The sequence below is a fragment of the Pteropus alecto genome, unplaced genomic scaffold (assembly GCF_000325575.1).
Source record: "Pteropus alecto unplaced genomic scaffold, ASM32557v1 scaffold190, whole genome shotgun sequence".
Classification (NCBI taxonomy): Eukaryota; Metazoa; Chordata; class Mammalia; order Chiroptera; family Pteropodidae; genus Pteropus; species Pteropus alecto.
Window position 1 is genome coordinate 4,102,637 of NW_006430462.1, and position 21,021 is coordinate 4,123,657.

At 33.9% G+C, this 21,021-nt stretch overlaps 1 protein-coding gene and 1 pseudogene across 1 annotated transcript in view; one reads left to right on the top strand and one right to left on the bottom strand.

The window, feature by feature from the left end:
• The window catches only part of HORMAD2 (HORMA domain containing 2), a 73,390-nt gene that overhangs the window by 41,585 nt on the left and 10,784 nt on the right, over window positions 1-21,021 (top strand). The gene's annotated exons all lie outside the window — the stretch shown is intronic.
• Window positions 1,031-1,149, bottom strand: LOC112481041 (annotated as a pseudogene).

A 21,021-nucleotide genomic window follows, 5' to 3' on the forward strand; every position in this document is an offset into this window, starting at 1 on the left:
TTTGACTACAAAGAGGCATAGTGGAGTTTTGGGGGGTGATGCAACTGGTGTATATTTTTGTCTGTATTCATTTGTCAAAATTCACAGAAATGTATACTAAAAAGGATGATATTTACTGTATACAAGTTATGCTTAAATAAAACGAATGGGAAAAAGCTAAGCTCAAGGATTTAAAGAAAAACATAAATATAATAAGGAGAGATATGGATAGTGGTAAAAAGGGAGGCAAATAGACTATAGAGCTTAAAATACTATATCTGAAATTTTAAAATATCACTATATGGGTTTAGCAGAAGATTAGAAACTATGAAAGAATATATCAGTGAACTTTTAAGATAGAGCAATAGAAAAGAGCCAAACTGAAGCATAGAGAGGAAAAAAAAAAAACAAAACTGTGAAAAATAAAACAAAAAGAATAGTACCTCAGTGATTTATGGGGTAACATCAAGTAGTCTATCTGTAATCAGAATCTCAAAAATTGGGTGGGAGGTTTAAAATATAATGGCTAGAAATTTTACAAATTTGGTAAAAATGATAAACATACTTTTAGCAGAAATAATGCAAGCCCTAAGACAATGAAATTACATCTTTAAAGTGCTTGAAGACGAAAGCTTTCAACCTTGAATTTTATACCCAGCAAAAGTATTTTTTAAAAAACTAAGTGAACTAAAGACATTTTTAGGGGGAAAAAAAGCTGAAGGAATTTGTTGTCAATAGACCTGCACTACAAGAAATACTAAAGATATAAAACATGAAACAATAAATTGCATAGAAGAAAATAGGTACTAAACTCATGGACCTTGGTTTTAGAGAGGATTTTATAAATTTGACCTCAAAGGCAAAAGAAATAAAGGCAAAAATAAATGAATGAGACTATAGTAAACTAAAAAGCTTCTGCACAGCAAAAGAGACCATCAACAAAACAAAGGGACAACCTTTTTTTTTTTTTTTTATGGCGAGGCAACTCTTGTTTGACCTCATAGATTGCAAGGATCTTATCAGCTTACAATCCCTTATTTGTTATTTTTTACACCTATAGCACCTGGTCTTCCTAAGTGGTCTCCCATCCAAGTACTAACCAGGCCTGACCCTGCTTACCTTCCGAGATTAGATGGGATCGGGCTTGTTCAAGGTGGCATGGCTGTAGACAAGAGGCAACCCTTTGAATGGGAGAAGATATTTGCAAGCAATGCCTCCAATAAGGGGTTAGTGTCCAAAATGTGTTAAGAACTCATACAACTCAACAACAAAAAACCAAACAATCCAATTAATAAATGGACAGGGGACCTGAATAGACACTTCTCCTAAGAAGACATACAAATGGCCAATAGACATATGAAAAGATGCTCAACTTCACTGCTATTAGGGAAATGCAAATCAAAACCACAATGAGATATCACTTCATCTATAAGAATGGCTTTATCAACAAGACAAGCAATAACAAGAGTTGGAGAGGTTATGGGAGAAAAATAACCCTCATACACTGCTGGTGGGAATATAAATTGGTACAACCACTATGGAAACAATACGGAGGTTCCTCAAAAAATTAAAAATGGAATTACCATATGACACAGCAATCCCTACTCTAGTTATCTACTAAAATTTTTGAAAACATTTATTCATAAAGATATATAAACCCTGATGTTTACTGCAGCATTATTCATGGTGGCCAAGATGTGGAAGCAACCAAAATGTTCTTTGATAAACAATTGGATAAAGAAAATGTGGTACATAGATAGAACAGAATATTACTTAACCATAAGAAGAGATGAAATACTGCCATTTATGACAACATGGATGGATCTTGATGTAATAATGCTAAGTGAAATAAGTCAGACAGAAAGGGTTGAGAATTATATGATTTCACTCATATATGAGATATAAAACTAATGAACAAGACAAACAAACAAAAACTCATAGACAGGCAATAGTTTAGTGGTTACCAGAGGGAAAGGGAGTGTGATGGGGAGGTAGATAAGGGTAAAGGAAGTCAAATATATGGTGATGAAGGAGCTTCAACTTTGGCTGGTGAACACACAATGCAATATACAGATGATGTGTTATTGAATTGTTCACCTGAAATCTATATAATTTTATTAACCAATGTCACTCCAATAAATTTTATTAAAAAAAGAAATATCAAAGAACTTCAAGTTGAAGGAAAATTATATGAGATGGATACTTGGATCTACACAAATATGTGGTCAAATAAAAGGAATTTATGTCATTTTAAAATTTTCTTAAAGATAATTTATGGTTTAAATAAAAATAATTACATTATATTATGGAATTTATAACATGTAGAAGTAAAAGTATGACAATAGCATAAAGAACAAGAGGCAAGAAATGGTAGTACATTGTTCTAAGATTATGTGTGAAGTAGCATGTTACTTGAAGGTAAATTCTGTACATAAAATATGCATTTTATAAACCCTTAAAGCAATCATTAAAAAGTGGTATAACTAATAAGTCAGCAGCCAAGATACAATGGAATATTAAAAAAATACTGAATCCAAAAAGGCAGTAAAAAGGGAATGAAGAAAAGATAGGATGAATAGAAACAAATAGAGAAAGGTGGTAGACTTAAACTCAATCATATAGATAATTTAATTAAAAATAAGAAGTTTGAACACTTTGATTAAAAGGCAGATATATATCATCAATTACAAGAAAAAACTGGAAAATACAAAAACATATGGAGGCTAAATAACATGCTACTAAACAATGAATGGGTTAACAATGAGGTTAAGGAAGAAATCAAAAGATATCTAAAGACAAATGAAAATGAAAACACAACAGCTCAAAATCTATGGGACACAGAGAAAGCAGTCCTAAGAGGGAAATTCATAGCAATACAGGCCTACCTCGAGAAACAAGAAAAAGCTCGAATAAGCAATCTAACCTTACACTTAAAAGAACTAGAAAAAGAACAGCAAACAAAGCCCAAAGTGAGTAGAAGGAAGGAAATAATAAAGATTAGAGTGGAAATAAATGAAATAGAGTCTAGAAAAACAATACAAAAAGTTAATGAAACCATAAACAAAATTGACAAAACCTTAACCACACTCATCAAGAAAAAAAGAGAGGACTCGAATAAATAAAATCAGAAATGAAAGAGGAGAAATAACAACAGATTCCACAGACATACAAAGGATTGTAAGAAAATACTATGAGCAATTATACACCAACAAATTGGACAACCTGGAAGAAATAGATACATTCCTAGAAACATACAATCTCCTAAGACAGAGTCGAGAAGAAACAGAAAATCTGAACTGACCAATTACCACCAACAAAATCAAGTCAGTAATCAAAAACCTCCCTCAAAAACAAAAGTCCTGGACCATATGGCTTCATAGGTGAATTTTACCAAACATTCAAAAAAGAATTAACACCTATCTTCTCAAACTATTTCTAAAAACTCAAAAAGAAGGAAGGCTCCCTAACTCCTTTTATGAAGCTACCATTACCCTGATTCTAAAACCAGACAATTATAAAAAAGAAAACTATAGGCTGATATCTCTTATGAACATTAATGCAAAAATCCTCAACAAAATAATGGCAAACTGAATTCAGCAGTGCATTAAAAATATCATACACCATGATCAAGTTGAATTTATTTCTGAGATGCAAGGTTGATACAATATCCACAAGTCAATTAATGTGATACACCACATTAACAAATTGAAAGATAAAAATTACATGATCATATCAATAGATACAGAAAAAGCATTCAACAAAATCCAGCATCCATTTATGATAAAAACTCTCAGCAAAGTGGGAATAGAGGGAACATACCTCGACATAATAAAGCCCATATATGACAAACTTACGGCTAACATCATATTCAATGGGTAAAGGCTAAAAGCGTTTTCCCTAAGATCAGGAACAAGACAAGGATGCCCACTTTCACCACTCCTGTTCAACATTGTATTGCAAGTCTTAACCACAACAATAAAACAAGAAAGAGAAATGAAAGGTATCCAAATTGGAAAAGAAGAAGTAAAATTCTAATTATTTGTAGCTGACATTAGATACTACATAGAGAGAACCCTAAGGATTCCACCAAAAAACTGTTAAAATAGATCAATGAATTCAGGAAAGAAGCAGGATACAAACTTAATATTCAGAAGTCAGTGGCATTTTTATACGCCAATGATGAATTTTCAGAAAGAGAAATTAAGAAAACAATCCCATTTACAATTGCATCAAAAACAATAAAATACCTGGGAATCAAATTAACCAAGGAGATAAAAGGCCTGTTCTCAGAAAATTATAAGTTATTGAAAAAAGAAATTGAAAAAGATACAAATAAATGGAAGCATATATCATGCTCAATGGGTAGGAAGAATCAACATCATTCAAATGGCCATACTATCTGAAGCAATCTATAGATTCAATGCAATCCCTATTAAAATACCAATGGCATTTTTCAGAGAGCTAGAACAAATAATCCTAAAATTTAAATGGACCCATAAAAGACCCTGAATAGCCATGGCAATCTTGAGAAAGAAGAACAAAGGTAGTGGTATCACACTACCTGATATTAAACTGCACTGCAAGCCTACAGTAATCAAAGTAGCATGGTACTGGCATAAAAACAGATACATTGATCAATGGAACAGCATAGAGAACTCAGAAATAAATCCACGCCTATATGCTCACTTTATATATGACAAAGGAGACAAGAATATACAATGGAGTAAAGGTAGTCTCTTCAATAAATGGTGCTGGGAAAATTGGACAGATACATGCAAAAAAAAAAGAAGAAAAGAAAGAAAGAGAGAGAGAGAGAAAGAAGAAGGAAGGAAGGAAGGAAGGAAGGAAGGAAGGACAAGACACTGGACCACTTTCTTACATCATATACAAGAATAGACTCAAATGGATTAAAGACTTAAATGTAAGACCCAAAACCATAAAACTTCTAGAAGAAAACATAGGCAGTAATCTCTCTGATATTGCTAATAGTAATTTCTTTTTGGATATATCCCCTCGGACAAGGGAAATGAAAGAAAAAATAAACAAATGGGACTACATCAAACTAAAAAGATTTTGCACAGCAAAAGAAACCATCAACAAAACAAAAAGACAACTGACTGAATGGGAGAATGTATCATTCGTTTATGATACATCTGATAAGAGGTTAAAATGCAAAATATATAAAGAACTTATACAACTCAACAACAGAAAAACTAACAATCCAATTAATAAATGGGCAGAAAACCTGAATAGATGTTTCTCCAAAGAGGAAATACAGATGCCAATAGATATATGAAAAGTTGCTCAAGGTCACTAATCATCAGAGAGATGCAAATTAAAACCACAATGAGATATCACCTCACACCTGTCAGAATGGCAATTGTCAACAAATCAAAGAACAACAAATGTTGGCAGGAATGGGGAGAAAAGGGAACCCTCATACACTGTTGGTGGGGATGCAAATGAATACAGCCACTGTGGAAAACAGTCTGGACATTTCTCAAAAAATTAAAAATATATACGTATTGATCCAGCAATTGCACTTCTGGGTATTTATCCAAAGAAAATAAAAGCAATAATTCATAAAGATTTATGCACCCCTATGTTTGTGACAGCACAATTTACGATAGCCAAGATATAGAAGCAACCTAAATGCCTATCAGCAGATAATCAGACAAAGAAGTTATGGCTCATATATATAATGGAATATTACTCAGCCATTAAAAAAAATGAAATTCTACCATTTGCAATGACATGGATGGACCTAGAGGTTATTATGCTGAGTGAAATAAGTCAGACAGAGAAAGATAAATACCATATGATTTCACTTATATGTGGAATCTAAGGAACAAAAGAACAAACTAATCAAACACAGACTCACAAATACAGTGGACAGTTTGGTGACAGACGAGGGGTTGGGGGGCTGGAAGAATGGGGTGAAGGGTTAAAGAAGTACAAATTAGTAGTTGATAGATGGTCACAGGGATAGGGAGCATGTTGGCTAGGTGGAGGGCCAAGAGAGGGAGGTAGATTTGGGGGAATCATTTTATGAACTATATAGATGTCTAACTAATGTACTGTATACTTGAAACTAATTAAACTAACTAACTAACTAACTAAACGAATGAATGAATAAATAAGTAAAATGATGGGAAAAGATATACCACACAAAGACTACTTGTAAGAAAACTGTAATAATAATATTAATATCAGACAAAGCAGACTTTAGAATAAGGAATATATCTTATAAGAGATAAAGAGGGATATTATAAAATAAAAAAGTCTATCTTAAATGTATATGCAGTTAATAACAGAGCTTCAAAATACAAGAATCAAAACCTGGCAGAACTACAGGAGAAGTCAACAAATCAGTAATTATAATTGGTGACTTAAGGACTCCTCTGTCAATCATGAAACAAATAGAAAATCAGTAAGAATATAGAAGACTTAATACACTATCAATCAATTTGACTTTATTAACCTTATAAAACCCTCCATCCAGTAACTATAGAATACATATTATTTTCAGGTGTTTGTAGAACATCCACCAAGTTAGACCATATTCTGGGTCATAAAACAAGTTTCAGTAAATTTAAGAGGATTTTAATGTTAGAGAGTATTTCTCTGATCACGGTGGAGTTATATTAGATATCAATAACCACAATATCTGGAAAACATACAAAAAAATCAGAAAATATTGAAAATATCAATACAATTGGTAAACCTCTAGCTAGCTTGGTTAAGAAATAGAGAAAACAGAAATTACAAATATTGGATAGGATATTGCTACAAATCCCATAAACATTAAAAGCAAAATAAGGGACTATTGTGAAAACTGTATTCTGATAAATCTGATAACTTAGATGCAATAGACACTTTCCTTGAAAGACAAAAATTACCAAACTGACTTGTAGAAATAGATAAACTTAATCCTATATTGTTTAAAGGAATTGAATTCATAACAAACTCTTCACATAAAGGAAACTCTAGGCAAGATGGTTTCACTGGTGAATTTTATGAAACAAGGAAGAAATAATGCTAATACTTAATAAACTCTTTAAGAATATAGAGAAGGCTTCACAACTCATTTTATGAGGCCAGCATTATCCTGAATCTACAACCAGACAAAGACATTATAAGAAAACTATGGACCAACCAATATCCCTTATGACTATAGATGCAAATGTTTTTAACAAAGTATTAGCAATATATGGAAAGGATAAGCGTGACTAGATGTGGTTTACCCCAGGAATGCAAGGTTGGTTTAAGAGCTAAAAATCAATCATGTAACTCACTGTATTAACAGAATAAAGGAGAAAAACCATAGGATCACCTCTAAACATGCATAAAACATATTTGGCAAAATTCAATATTCATTTTTAATTATTAAAAGAAATTTCTAGAAAACAAGGATGAGAAGGAAACTTTCTAACATTATAAAAAACATTTACAAAGAACCTGAATGTAGTATCATACCTAATGGTAAAAGACTAAACACTTTGCAACTAAAATAGGATATCAATTCTTACCACTTCTATTCAATATTATCTTAGAAGTCCTAGTCAGTAAATTAAGGTAAAGTTAAGAAACAAGAAGCACACAGTTTGGAAAGGAAAAAGCAAAACTGAATTTCTTTGAAATTGATATGATTGTGTACCTAGAAAATCCTAAGAAAGACATTCTACAAGAAAGACATTACCAGGATTAATACATGAATTTAGTAAAGTTCCAGGATACAGGATCAATACATAAAAATCTAATGTATTTCTTTTTACTATCAATGAAAAATTGGAAAATGAAATTTAAAAAGATCATCTATAGTAACATAACAAGTCATGTTACTATACTTAGAGCTAAATTAATGACATATGCCAAGACCTTTACAATAAAAACCAAAAAACATTACTGAGATAAATTTAAAAAGATCTAAATAAATGCAGAGATTTACCATGTTCATGGATTGGAAGACTTGATTAAAATGTCGCTTTCCCCAAAATGATCTATACATTCAGTGCAATCCTAGTCGAAACTCCACAGGTTTCTTTTGTATAAATTGATAAGCTGATTCTAAATTTTAAATGGAAATGCAAAGGACCTAGAAAAGACATAAAACTTTTGAAAAAGAACAAAGTTGGAGAACTTACTCTATCAGATATCGAGATGTAAAAGTACAGAAAATAAGACAGAGCTATATTGTGGTAAAAGACATATGAATCAATGGAATAGAAAGCAGAGTTCAGAATTATACCCACACATATATAATCAATTAATTTTTTACAAAGATACCAAGGTAAAAGATATTTTTCTCAACAAATTGTACTGGAACAACTGGATATCCACAAAGGAAAAATGAACCTTAATTCTTACTTCATACCACACTCAAGATTAACTCAAAATAGATTAAAGACCTAAATGTAAGAGCTAAAACTATAAAACTTCTAGAAGGAAACAGAATTTTCAGCAAAATTTCTTAGGCAGCTCTCTAAAAGCACTAATTATAGAAGAAAAAATGGTGATAAATTAAACTTTATCAAAATTAAAAATTTCTCTTTCAAAGACTTTGTTTAGAAAATGAAAAGGCAAGCCAAAGTCTGGAAGAAAATGTTCTTAATCATACATTTGACAAAGAATTGGTATTCATAATATATAATTTTATGTATGCATATTATACAGATTATTTTTTAAAATGTCCAAGAATTCGAAGAGACATTTCACAAAAAAATATACCAATGGCCAAATAAGCATGTGAAAAGATGCTTAGTGTCATTAGTTGTCAGGGAAATGCAAATTAAAAACAAAATGAGATACTAGTACACATTCACTAGAATGACTAAAATTAAAATTGACAATATCAGGTGTTGTCAAGGATGTAAATCTTTTGGAATTTTAATACATTTCTTGTTGGTATATAACATGGTAGAATCATTGGAGAACATTTTGTGAATTTCCTATAAAGTTAAACATACACTTAGTATATAATGTAGCAATTTCAAATCTTGTTATTTACCCAAGAGAAATGAAAATATATAATCAAAAAAAGACACACATAAATGTTTATAGCAACTTCGCTCATAATAGTTTCAAACTGGAAACAACTCAAATGTCCATCAACAGGTCGAAGGATCAAGAAATTGTGATATCTTTTGTACAATGAATTATTGTTAGCAATAAAAAGAACAACCAACCAATACATGCAAAACTGTGAAGAAATTTTTAAAAGTCTGCAAAAAGTCAGACAACTGAAGGACTGGTTCAATAAATTTTGATAGACCAATAAAATGACGCACTATGTAGTCATTAAGAACATATTAGAGAAATGAAATTATTCATCTGGAGAAAATATCTGTACTTTTTTGGTAAATGAAGATAAAATAAAACCAGCCACCTAATAGCCTCCCAATAGATAATATAATCTGGGTTATGTCAATAACTTACACTTATATTTTTATGACTATATAATTCTATACAGAGCTGAGTTACATAGTAAGCCATGATTGCTCTTCCTTTTTTGCATTTGTTTTTGTTTTCCCTGCAGTTAATAAGTTTTCTTTATATTTATTCCTAATTCGACTTCAAACTTTCTGCTGATTATCTAAACTTGAACTGTCCAAAAATGTTACCAACTAACCACATGTGGCTATTAAAATTTAAGTTAATTTTAATTAAATAAAATGATAAATTTAGTTCCTCAGTCACACTAGCCACATTTCAAGTTCTCTGACTAGTGACTACTGTATTTGACAGTGCAGATATAGAACACTTCCATCATTACAGAAAGATCTAATAGACAGTGCTGGTCTAAATCTCCTCTCAGATATTCAGAAGCAATAATTTTATACTCACCGAGAAATTTCTCCTGGAGCTTTTCACCTTTGACCAGATCTGGATAGTTGCTGTCTGGTGCCTGGCTCTCATCCTGGAATCTCCCTTCACCAATTTCCAGAGAATTCTTTTCCTCTCCTGTGTTAGATTCCTTGTTTCCTTTTCTTGGTTTACTCCCTCATTTCCATGGAGCATATCCTCCGGTAACTTTCGTAGAGATGGGTAATGGAAAGTAAGATTTTGAGGTCTTACATGCCCTAAAAATATTCTACTCTTATGTTTGATTGAGAGTTTGGCTGGAAATAAAAATCTAGGAGAACAATTAATTTTTATGAGAATTTTGATGCATTGTTTCTTTGTCTTCTCGATTTGTGTGTTGCTCTTAAGAACTTCCAAGCCATTCTGATTCTGTGTTTTTTGTATATTATCCTTTCTTTCCTGTCTGGAAGCTTCCTCCTTAGGTTTCTGAAATTTCATAATGTTCTGCCTTGATGTAGGTCAATTTTCATTCATTATTTGTGCTTGTCACTCAGTGGCCCATTTGACTCTAGTAACTTGGGTTACTCCTTCAGTTTGGGGAAATTTTCTTGAATTATTTCCTTGATGAAAATTATGTCCCCTCAAATTTCTCTGTTCTTTTTTTCTGGTTCTCCTAATATTTTGATAGTGGACCTCCTGTATAGGTACTCCTATTTTAAAAAATCTTTTTTTTCCAATTTTTCATATCTTTGTGCTTTTGTTTTGCTCTTGTGGATGGGTCCTCAACATAATCCTACTCTTCTATTGAGTTTTCACTTGTGCTATTGTATTTTCATTGTCAAGAGCTTTTTGTTGTTCTTTGAATGTTCCACTTTCTGGCATCCTGTTCTTCATGCTTATAGAGTTGCCTCTTATCTCTGAGGATATCATCTCTAGATAGATTTCCTCTCTCTGTATGTCTGTTTTTGTTTCGTTTCTTTGCTGTTTCCTCCTCTACTCCCCTACTTCCCTCTCCTCAGAAGTCCAAAGGCAGCTGGTAGTTCTTGGTTGTCTGCTCATATTTAAGAGTGGAGGAACTAGAGTACTCTGAGCTTGTGGATAATTGTGATTTTGGCTTCACTGTAGAATGATCTGGTCAGGCTTTTGGGAGAATTCTCACTATTCGTATTTTAAAATTTTTCCTCATGGTCAGTTTCCTCATAATCTATGTTGGCCACCAGTGTTTTGGGAGCCAAACAGAGGACTGAGAGTCTCCATAGTCAATATGCATACCTTCACTTAATTCCATGTTTCTAGTACCAGAACGCTGCCTCAACTTTGCTTTGTATCCCACTATCCAAAGACTTCTATCACCCTCTCTAGGGAATAAACTTCTGATTTTATGCCCAGGCTGGCAAAGGGCAACTGTTTGGTTCTGCAAAGATGAGGAAGGGATCTGAGGGTTCCAACTGCTTCATAAATGTCTTTTAGTTGATCTTATTTTAGTTCCTCTACCCATTCTCTTGATCTCCTCTTCCAAGGGTATCTGATGCTTAGACTAATGTACATTTGGATGGTTTGTTTTGCTGGTTTATGTTACCAGTTGCATTAGTTACCTCTCATCCATCTGCTTTCCAGCTTCTCAGATTTCATTGCTGTTATCTTTTCTCTTAGTCTTTCTGTTCTTTGGCTTTTCTCTTTTTAAATAAATCTCTTTACTGACATTCTAATGGGGTTTGGGAAGGAAATCAAATAAGTGTGTGTGTCAGTCTACCATTCTCACCCAGAAGTCAGTAAATATATTTCTTAAAAAAATAAATATGTCAAGAATTAAGTTATAGGACAAGCAATGAATTTTTTCTTTAGGTACTTTGTTCTGAAGGATAAAGATAATATTACTTGCTTTATACAGGATTTCTGAGAATTGGTAAAGTATTCCTTAACAATTTTTACATGAAAAACACTTCATAATACTATAAAGTACTACAAAATTATATTTAAAGAATTTAAACAGTCTCAAGAAGAGAATAATTGTCTCATAGTCTTCTACTTAGAAATAAACACCTCAGTTGGATAGAAGGCTACTGGGTATTATAATAATAATAATATTATCTGAAAATATTTGCATGTTTTTAATTTCTCATTCATATTATATCTTTTCTGAGCTTGCCAGAACATCTGTAGTCTCAATTTAGAAAAAAAAAATTGGTAGACGATACTTTGAAAGTCCACAAAGATACCTTCTTATTAATTTACAAGAACACACAAAGAGATCAAATTCCTCCACATAGTTTTGGATGCTTCATGTCATGCTTTTGACTTTGTTCCAAAGCAAGATGTTGAAAATCTCAAGAGGAGGAAAACCTGAATGAAGTTGGTCTAACTATTAGATAGAAAAGCTCTCATCTGACTTTAATTACCCCTCTAGTTACTGTGTTGTTTCCTTCCTTTCCTTATCAAATTTCTCTCATGATGCTATCCATTTACTGCATTCCTCTTCGCATGCTCTTCAACTCAGAAAGCTGGCTGCTTATCTTCACTTTCCTAACTACTTTCTTCAAACTATACAATGATCTTTAAATTAATTGATTTCAGTCTTTATTCCTTTTTTCTTCTTGACCTATTTTATGATGTTGACTATATATACTCTTTTTTAAATGTTCCTTCTTATTTCTGTGATATACTGTTCTCATTCTTTTTCCATCTGGCTGAACTGTCGTCTATTTCTCTGTCATTTTTGTTCTTCTCCCACCCCTGACTGTGGGTGAACTCTGACATCTCCAAGGTCTCTGACCACATACTATTCAATTTCTATGTACTTTCCTTTAGAGAACTCATCCATTCTCAGGGCTTCAAGCATCACATGTATGCTGTTGACTCCCAAATGCCTTATCTTGAGCCCTGACCATGCCCTGCAGCTCCAGTTCAATATTTTAACATTCTGTTGGGCATTTCCATTTTGATGTCCCATTATCATTTCAAATCCAATATGCTCATCTTTTTATTCACCACTGCCCCCTTTCATACTCAGAACAAGTTTCACACTCAGAACAAGTTTCACACTCAGAACAAATTTCCCCGCTCAGTTTTCTGGCCTTTCAGCATCACCTTTATCCTCTTGATGTCTTAAGTTCAGAATCCTGAAATCATTCTCTTTATTTAGTCAGGTATCAAAATTCCCCTAAGACTTCCCTTTCCAGTCTGTTCTTTCTGCCAAAACTCGAGTCCAGGCCTTCGTCCTCTCACATTTGAATTGCTGCCACAGCCTCCAGGCTCTCCCACAACCTCCTTCTCTATCCACCATACCACTGCCAGTCTAATCGTCTTTAAATGTAACTTTCATCATATCACTTCCCTAATTAAAATAGCTCATGACTCCTACTTCCTACTACATCAAGTCTAAACACCTCTAACTGGCTTTCAGGCTTCTCATGATCTGGCTCCAAGTTACTTGTCTTATTTCCCACTCTTACCCAACATGTTCCCCTTCCTTGTAAGGTCAGTTTTTTACTGTCATGAGAACAAGCCAAGTTCATTTCTGCCTCCATATCTTAATGAATAAACTTTCTCTTGCCTGAAATACCTTTCTTTTTTCCATTGACCCCAAATCATATCCATCTTACAAGAAGATTTTCTGTGCTTTCTGTGTCCACTTCCCGGCTTTATATTCTCTTTAATCAGATGTTCATCCCCATCACTCCACTGTCCAATACACATTTCTCATTATTTTTCTATCATTAGTCACTTCCTCTGGGTCTCTCACTCAGTATATGACACCATCATTTACCTAGTTGCTCTAACTAAAACTCTAGGAGCCATCCTTGATTCTTCTTCCTCATAACCCATGTCCAGTCCACCAGCAAATCCAGTGAGCTCTCCTTTCAAAGTATATTTCGAATCTGACTACTTCTCACTATCTTACTGCTATCACTTTAGCCCAAGTAAAAAGTACCCCTGCAGGGGTCTCTCTATTTTCATTTTGCCCTCACACAGTTTATTTAACATAAAGCATCTAGAGTCATCATTTAAAGATATGAATCTGTTTATGCCACTTCACATTCCATGGCCTTGAAGGTCATCCGTTCCTGATCTTCTGTAGCCCAAGGCTCTGACCTTATCGCCTGTCAGTTTCCCCTCATTCCTTCATCTCCAGTGTCTCTGGCCTTTTTTCCATTTCTAGAACAAGCCAAGCTTATTAACATCTCACTAATACATGGACACTTTTCAAAATAATTACTAGGTAGGTTTGAACAGAATAATTGTCTTCAGTTTCTACAATATTTGTCTGTAAAATATGTGTTATATTAACAGGAAAAAATAAGGAAATGTACAATATCTCTAAAATTAATATTTTTGAATAAACTTATTCTTATTTTGAAACAATTTCTAACTTTCAAAAAAACTGCAAGTACAACACAAATAATGTTTTTTCTGAAGTAATTGTTTCGTCACTCCTAAATACTGCAGTATACATTTCCTAGAAGCATGGACATTCTCCTGCATAATCGTAACACAGCCATGAAAACCAGGAAATTAACTTTGATACATTACTATCATCTAACTCTCAGACTCCCAAGTTTTTCTAATTGTCCCAGTTATGCCCATTATAGCAAAAGGATCCAGGTTAGATCAGTTGTTGCATTTAGATGTTAAATTTTTTTTGCCTCCTTTGGTTTGGAACAGTTCCTCAGTCTTTTCTTGATTTTTATGACCTTGACATGTTTTTATAGAATGGGCCAGTTATTTTGTGGAAGGTCCTTAAATTTGCATTTGTCTGATGGTTCCTCATGATTAGATTAAGAGTATGTGTCTTTTTCAAGAATACCATAAAATGGGTGCCAAGTACTCATTGCTTCCTGTCAAGTGGTGCATGATTTTGATCTGTCTATTACTGATATTTTGGTCACTTGATTAAGGTGGTTTCTGCCAGGCTTCTCTACTGTAAAGTTATTCTCTTCCCCTTTGTAATGAATAAGAAGTTTGTAAGGAAGTGCTTTGAAACTATGCAAATTATCCTATTCCTTATTAAATTTCCCATTTATTCATTATTTATTTATATCAGTATAGTCTGTGAGTACCTGTGTTATCCATTACTATCATTATTTATTTTTACGTTCTCACTGTTTCAGATTTTGCCAGTGGGGGCCCCTTCAAGCTGTATTTTTTGACATGCCCTACTTTCTTACATTCTGGTACAACAAGCCCAGGCTTATCTTGTATTTTCCCTGTCCCAGTCTCGAAGTTGGCCATTTCTCCAATGACCCTGATTTTTTAGTGGTTTCTTTTAGTAGCCAAGATGGGGCTCTCTCAGGGGATAGAGCTAGAGAATATATATATGAACACACAGACACACACAAACACACACACACACACATATACATCTATATTTATGTCTCTATGTAGAATCCATGAGTTCACATCTATTCTGATCAGTATTCTGATACAATACTATAGAGATTATTCTAGTTTTCTTTCTGTCCATATTTGTAATCTCTCCATCAGTGAGAAACTTAGCTCCCTTTTTTTAAATACTTAACATATTTACTCATTTTATCAGTCCCTTCAAATGTAACCAAACTCCCATCCTTGCCACCTTCCCCACACACATATACTCATCTCATCCCTCTAGCGCTCTGACTCTCTTGCCCTGAACCTCTTCTCCATGTAGATGCAATGTTTTCCTCTCCCTGCTCAGTCTCTGACAACCCATTGTGGGTCAATACTTGTGAGGCCCTCCTCAATTCATTCAGCCTCTGACTCTTCATGGCAGGCCCATCCTCCACATGGATGCCCTCCTCAGCCTAGGCTCTGATACCACTCCAAGAGGCTGCCCATCTTGCTCTGTCATACCTAACATTAGGACTAAGCTGTTCATCGAGAGATGGGAAGAGGAAGGAGAACTAAAGTCAATGTTTTATTTAGAAAAAGCTTTCTAGTTAGTGTAGATTTGACTACAAATTGAGAAGGTTATAACATATCCCCTAAAAAAGCATATATTATCAATATTAATCAGTCTGAAATACCATAGTAATCGATGGACAAGAAGCCAAATCATTTCTGAAAGAACACCCAACCTAGATCAATGTGAAAACAAAACATTCAGATAAGAAAAGATATCTTCACATTTTTTTCCATCTTTTGTTCAAATATTTTAGTATTATAGACACAGCCTCAGAATCACTATTAAGTGTTAATAAGTTCACAAATCTTACATTTTGAAGATGATGGTTTCTGATGCTCGAGTCCCTTAGATCAAAATTAATTTCATCTTTTAAAACTGAGAAATGCAAATATTTTGTCATATTACTGTCATTCAGTTATATCACAAGACTGCAAGGTGATGTCTACATTGAATTCATTGTCTTTCGAAACTTTAGAACTACAACCTCTGCAAGATAGCCCTTGATAACTATTTGATAGATATGAAGCACTGATAAAGCATCAGGATATTGCCATCAAAGAGACTATAACCGCTGGAGACAACTTTCCCAAGACAAAAATGCCCAAGTTTGCCTCCAAATCCTTTAAAGATATAAACTAACCATTCCAAGAAGTAGCTTTCTCATTCCTACTTTTACTTCAAATTGTCTTTGTCTGAGAAAGGCAAATTTAGCCTTTCATCTAAATCAAGATATGATATGACTGGACTTTTGTTTAATTCTAAGCCAAAACATTCCCAAACTCCCACTGCATTCCTGGGAAGCCCTAAATGCTATTGAAGTGCTCTCTTGGCCATGCCTAATTCCTTTAGGGAGTCAAACACTCTCAATCTGCACACTCTTGGAGACCATGAAAGGGGAACATAGCCTCCATGGTTACTCCGACCAGGTGGGTCAGATTAGCTTTACCGTCCACTTGTAAGGAAGCTAACAAGGCTCCTCTGTCAGTGTTTGAACACACTTTACAAAACTGCTGATGACCTCATGAGCCAAAGAAAGCAGGTCTCACATTGTGGACTAAGCCTAAATATTAATGTACTTTATATTTATGTAGTGTCTTTTTTCCAAGGAGCTCCAACCTCTTTACAGACATTATGTCATTAATCCTCAAAGCATTGCTGTTTGGTACACGGCAAATATTACCCCCCCTCCCTTTTTTTTACTGTGATGGAAACTTGCAAGTCAGTGATGGAACCCAGCCCCCTAGTTCTCAGTCTTTGCACTATACCATGAAAAAAGCCAGATGAATAATTTTTCAAGCTTATTCATTGCTTCTTGGGTGGGATTTGAGAGGATGTCTCAGTTTGTATGTATTTCAATTTTCTCTAGGTTTCACACTCCTCTTTTCCTTCTTCAAGTTAAGCATTCTCAAGACATGTAGTTCATCTTCCACTGTTGCATTTACAGGAACACTAGAAATTTGTAGCTGAAATTTGAAGTGAAAGACTTTTTTATTGAATATGTAATGTCACTTACCCCAAGATAAGTTCATTTTTTTTTTAATCTCTGTGCCAGCTCAGGGCACATTTCATTTATAGCAACCAAGTTGTATTGAGTGATTAATATGTACCATATATTATGCCAAACATTTTCAAATATATAATTTTATTTTACATATGTAATAGTCCATGAGAACTTATTAGATTAAGTCTTGTGTGTGGAAACACTCTCTTAGAGTAGGGCAAGAAAAAAAAGGAACTAATAGAAATATGGCCTCAGCTGCTATAATCCAAAAAAAAAAAAGAGAGAGAGAGAGAGCTCAATTAACTCTGATTCCCTTAGTGGAAATCCTTAGTGTAAATATTTCCACAAAAAGGGAAAATGCGGGTAAATTCTAAAAACCACCAGGAATTAGCTCAATACCCACAAAATTAAAAAATAAAAAATAAAAAAATACAAGATTGGTTCCTGAAGACTGAACAATACAAAGTACATAGAAAATGAAACACAGCCCTATCTAATGATGACAAATATTTCTTGATTTCACTTGGTTAGACACTTCCTAGTCAGGAATATTGGAACCAGGAATTAAGAACTACAGTGGCATTATTTTAAATACTCACAAAAATTAGTTTCACATCTCATTTTTTAATTCTTTTATATGACCAACTGTTTTGCTGTTTTCCAAAATGGTAGATGTCTGTACATTGCTGAATTAGATAATAACAGTGAAAAGAGAGATACTGGGGGGAGAGGGGGTGGGGGGGGGACAACTCTTCTTCTAAAACAAGGAGAAACTTCAACTTTTAATCATTAAATTCTGAAAGCCTCAGAGTAAAACGTGCCAGATGCTCTGCAACAATAATACTATTCTATTCTGCTCTCTGGCCCAGCCTGATTCGAAATAGCCCTGCATTTCTAAATAAATAGTGTTTAATTTGAAACTGAGCAGCCCTACCCCATCATGGAAAATCTTTATAGGTTGGAAAATATGTACAGTATGTCATGCTTTAGGTATATAATCTAGCCAAATTCTGTAGCATAGCTACATTGCAGTTTATACTCAACAACCCTGGGTTTTTAAGGAAATATATTCATAACATTCTAAATGTTTGTTTTTTCTTGTCATAGGCAATATTAGTCAAAAGGAATACCCTGTATGCCAAGTAAAAATTTAATGATGGGGAAACTTAAAAAGTGGTAGTCAAAATACTGATGTTTATACCAGCAGGGTCGCCATGCATGGTTGTATTGATTGTACACTGCACAATTCCAGGGATATCTGAAACAGAGACCACAGTGTGAATGATGCCCCCTGGAAGTGAGCAATGCCTGGCAACCCTGATTTTAACTAATTAGGAAAGCTTTTGAAAATACTCATTTTATAAATTTTTTTATTTTTCTGATTCACAACTGAAGACCAGTTGTGACTGCAGTAGAACTGTTATTATTATTCCTTATGTTTTTTTGTGCGTATGCAAAGTTCTTAGTTTTTCCTCTTCATGCTGATTCCAAAAGACGTCTCTACACATCAGCACACTGATCTGGCATTCTCTCAGCTCTAGATTTTTCATGAGTCAGGAAAAACATGTGCAGTGTGAAAAGAAGCTCGTCAGACGTGCTCAACCAGCCCTGGGCTTATTTATGAAGTTCCTCCCCGCCACCCCATTCTCCTTCTCCCTCTACATTCCTACAGCATATTGCTTGTACCTTTATTTAGCCCTTACTTCATCTTACCTATGTTAGATGTTGATTAGAGTTTGTTTACACATCTACGTTCCTTATTATCTTGAAATGTTCTACGGCCCATCCCTGTTGTGCCATCCTGCGGCTCCCTCACCACCACAACACTTTGTGTGGTACCTTGAATCTCTGCTTTCCTGACCCTCCTTTTCACCCTTCTACTCTTTGATTCTCTTTTATTTCCTTTAGCCCTGAGGAAAATATGTGGTCTCTAGAGGGGGAAGATAACTGGCAGCAATGTGAAGAAAGCCCACCTCCATAGAATATGAATATGAGACCAGGAAAGACCCTGCAGATCAGTCTGTTACTTGGTCACAACCCTCTACCTCTTTTACTTCTACTCTGGCCAGGCCTGCTCCGGCTTTAGTAAAACAATTAGAAGAGACTGATATTGTAAATTTTATAGCATTTTAAGTTTTTTAGTGGTACAGTCGATTTCAAAATGAAAACAGAATAGACATTTTCTGGAAAGATGTATAAGAATCTTTGCATTCTAGAGGTGAGGCATTGAGTAGTGCTCAGATGGCAGGGAGAGTCTCGATGTAGCTTTAGATTAACTTTTGAATTTCATAGTATGTATGAAATATTAGTTATTAAAATAGATAAATAAAACCCCCCAAAAGGAAAAAGGCAATTAAATACTAGACATGAACTAAATTGATGCCATAGAAAATTCTGTTAATTACAGGAAAGGATTCTAATATATTAAAAATAAAAATAGATCAGAAAGAGAGGTATGATTATTTTCATTTTGTTTTAGAAACTTTGAAAATATTTCATCATTTGCTGGAAAAGTAAAATAAAAATTAAGTTTAAGGGTCCGCCCCTCATATAAAACTTATCCTCACTCTAAACATCCTACTATTTTTCCTTTTGTTTTTTTCTCTTCAAGTGAAACTTAAGGCGAACTTAAAGTGAAAATCTGACTTCTTAGTGAATGTATCTTTGCTACTCTGCCTCCACCTTGTATGGAAAAACTATTCAGGGGATGCCAGAGTTTCTATGTCATCTACTTTACTTTCTCCTTTCTGCCAGTGAGAGTAGGTAGTTATGACCTGAGGTTTGGCTATCACATCAATAGAGATCTTCCGTTTCAGACAGTCTTCACACCGGAGTGGTCTTTTTCTGTATATCTTATGGGACCTATTTCTATTGTCATTTCTGCACTTACAGTTATACTATGTTCCTTTCAACGCCTACTAAAGACTTTGTAACGAATCAGATTCAAGCAAATGACCTACATAACAAGTCTATGAGAAGCAGTGTATCACATTTCCAATTCTGTATCTATTATCTGTTCATCTCTTTTTTGAAGAATCAGCAAACCTATGTCAAGTCTAGTACATCTAATAACACCATCATGCCATTGCCTGTAGGTTTCCTCCTACATGCCACAAACTAAGAAACAACTTTTTCATTTTTATAATTACTTCAAGTATGTGCTTGAATGTGTTTTAATGTGTTTTATATGTCTGCCTTTAGCTACCACAGAATTAATAATTAATTACCCAGGCATTTGAAATTAAGAAAGTAACTGACATTTTTCTATTGAAAAGTATCTAATAATATTTTAGAATATTTTGTAATTGTGAAAGTTTAAGCCAAATAAACTTTAAGGTTCTTTTATGTTTTTATTACCTTTCCAGTTTACAAATAAAAATAATTTCATAATACTGCTTGCATCACATTGAAATAAAGGAAAACAAAGAGACAAAGTAATAAGCATGTTGATAAACATATCAAGTAATAAAAGACATTATTTTAACAGAATAAGCAAATTAATGTGGGACTTCATATTTTTAATTTTAACTTTAATATTACAAATTACACATGGATACATTCTCATAGATAATTCAAAAACTACCGATAAGGATATTTCACACCTTTGACTTTATATTTAAAACAGGCACGCATGCGCGCGCATACACATACGCCCACACACCTGTATGCAATAACCACATGTGGCTGTCTGAGTAGGGCTGCCTTACAGAGACAGTGTACTAGGGCACTGGTTTCCAAATGCTACTTCAAGAACTGCTACTTTCACTGACCTTGTGAGAAGTGAGAAAAAAAGCTAAATTTACTCAATTTAAATGATACTCCTTTATTCTGAGATTATCTTTTGTTATTTTTTTCCTGC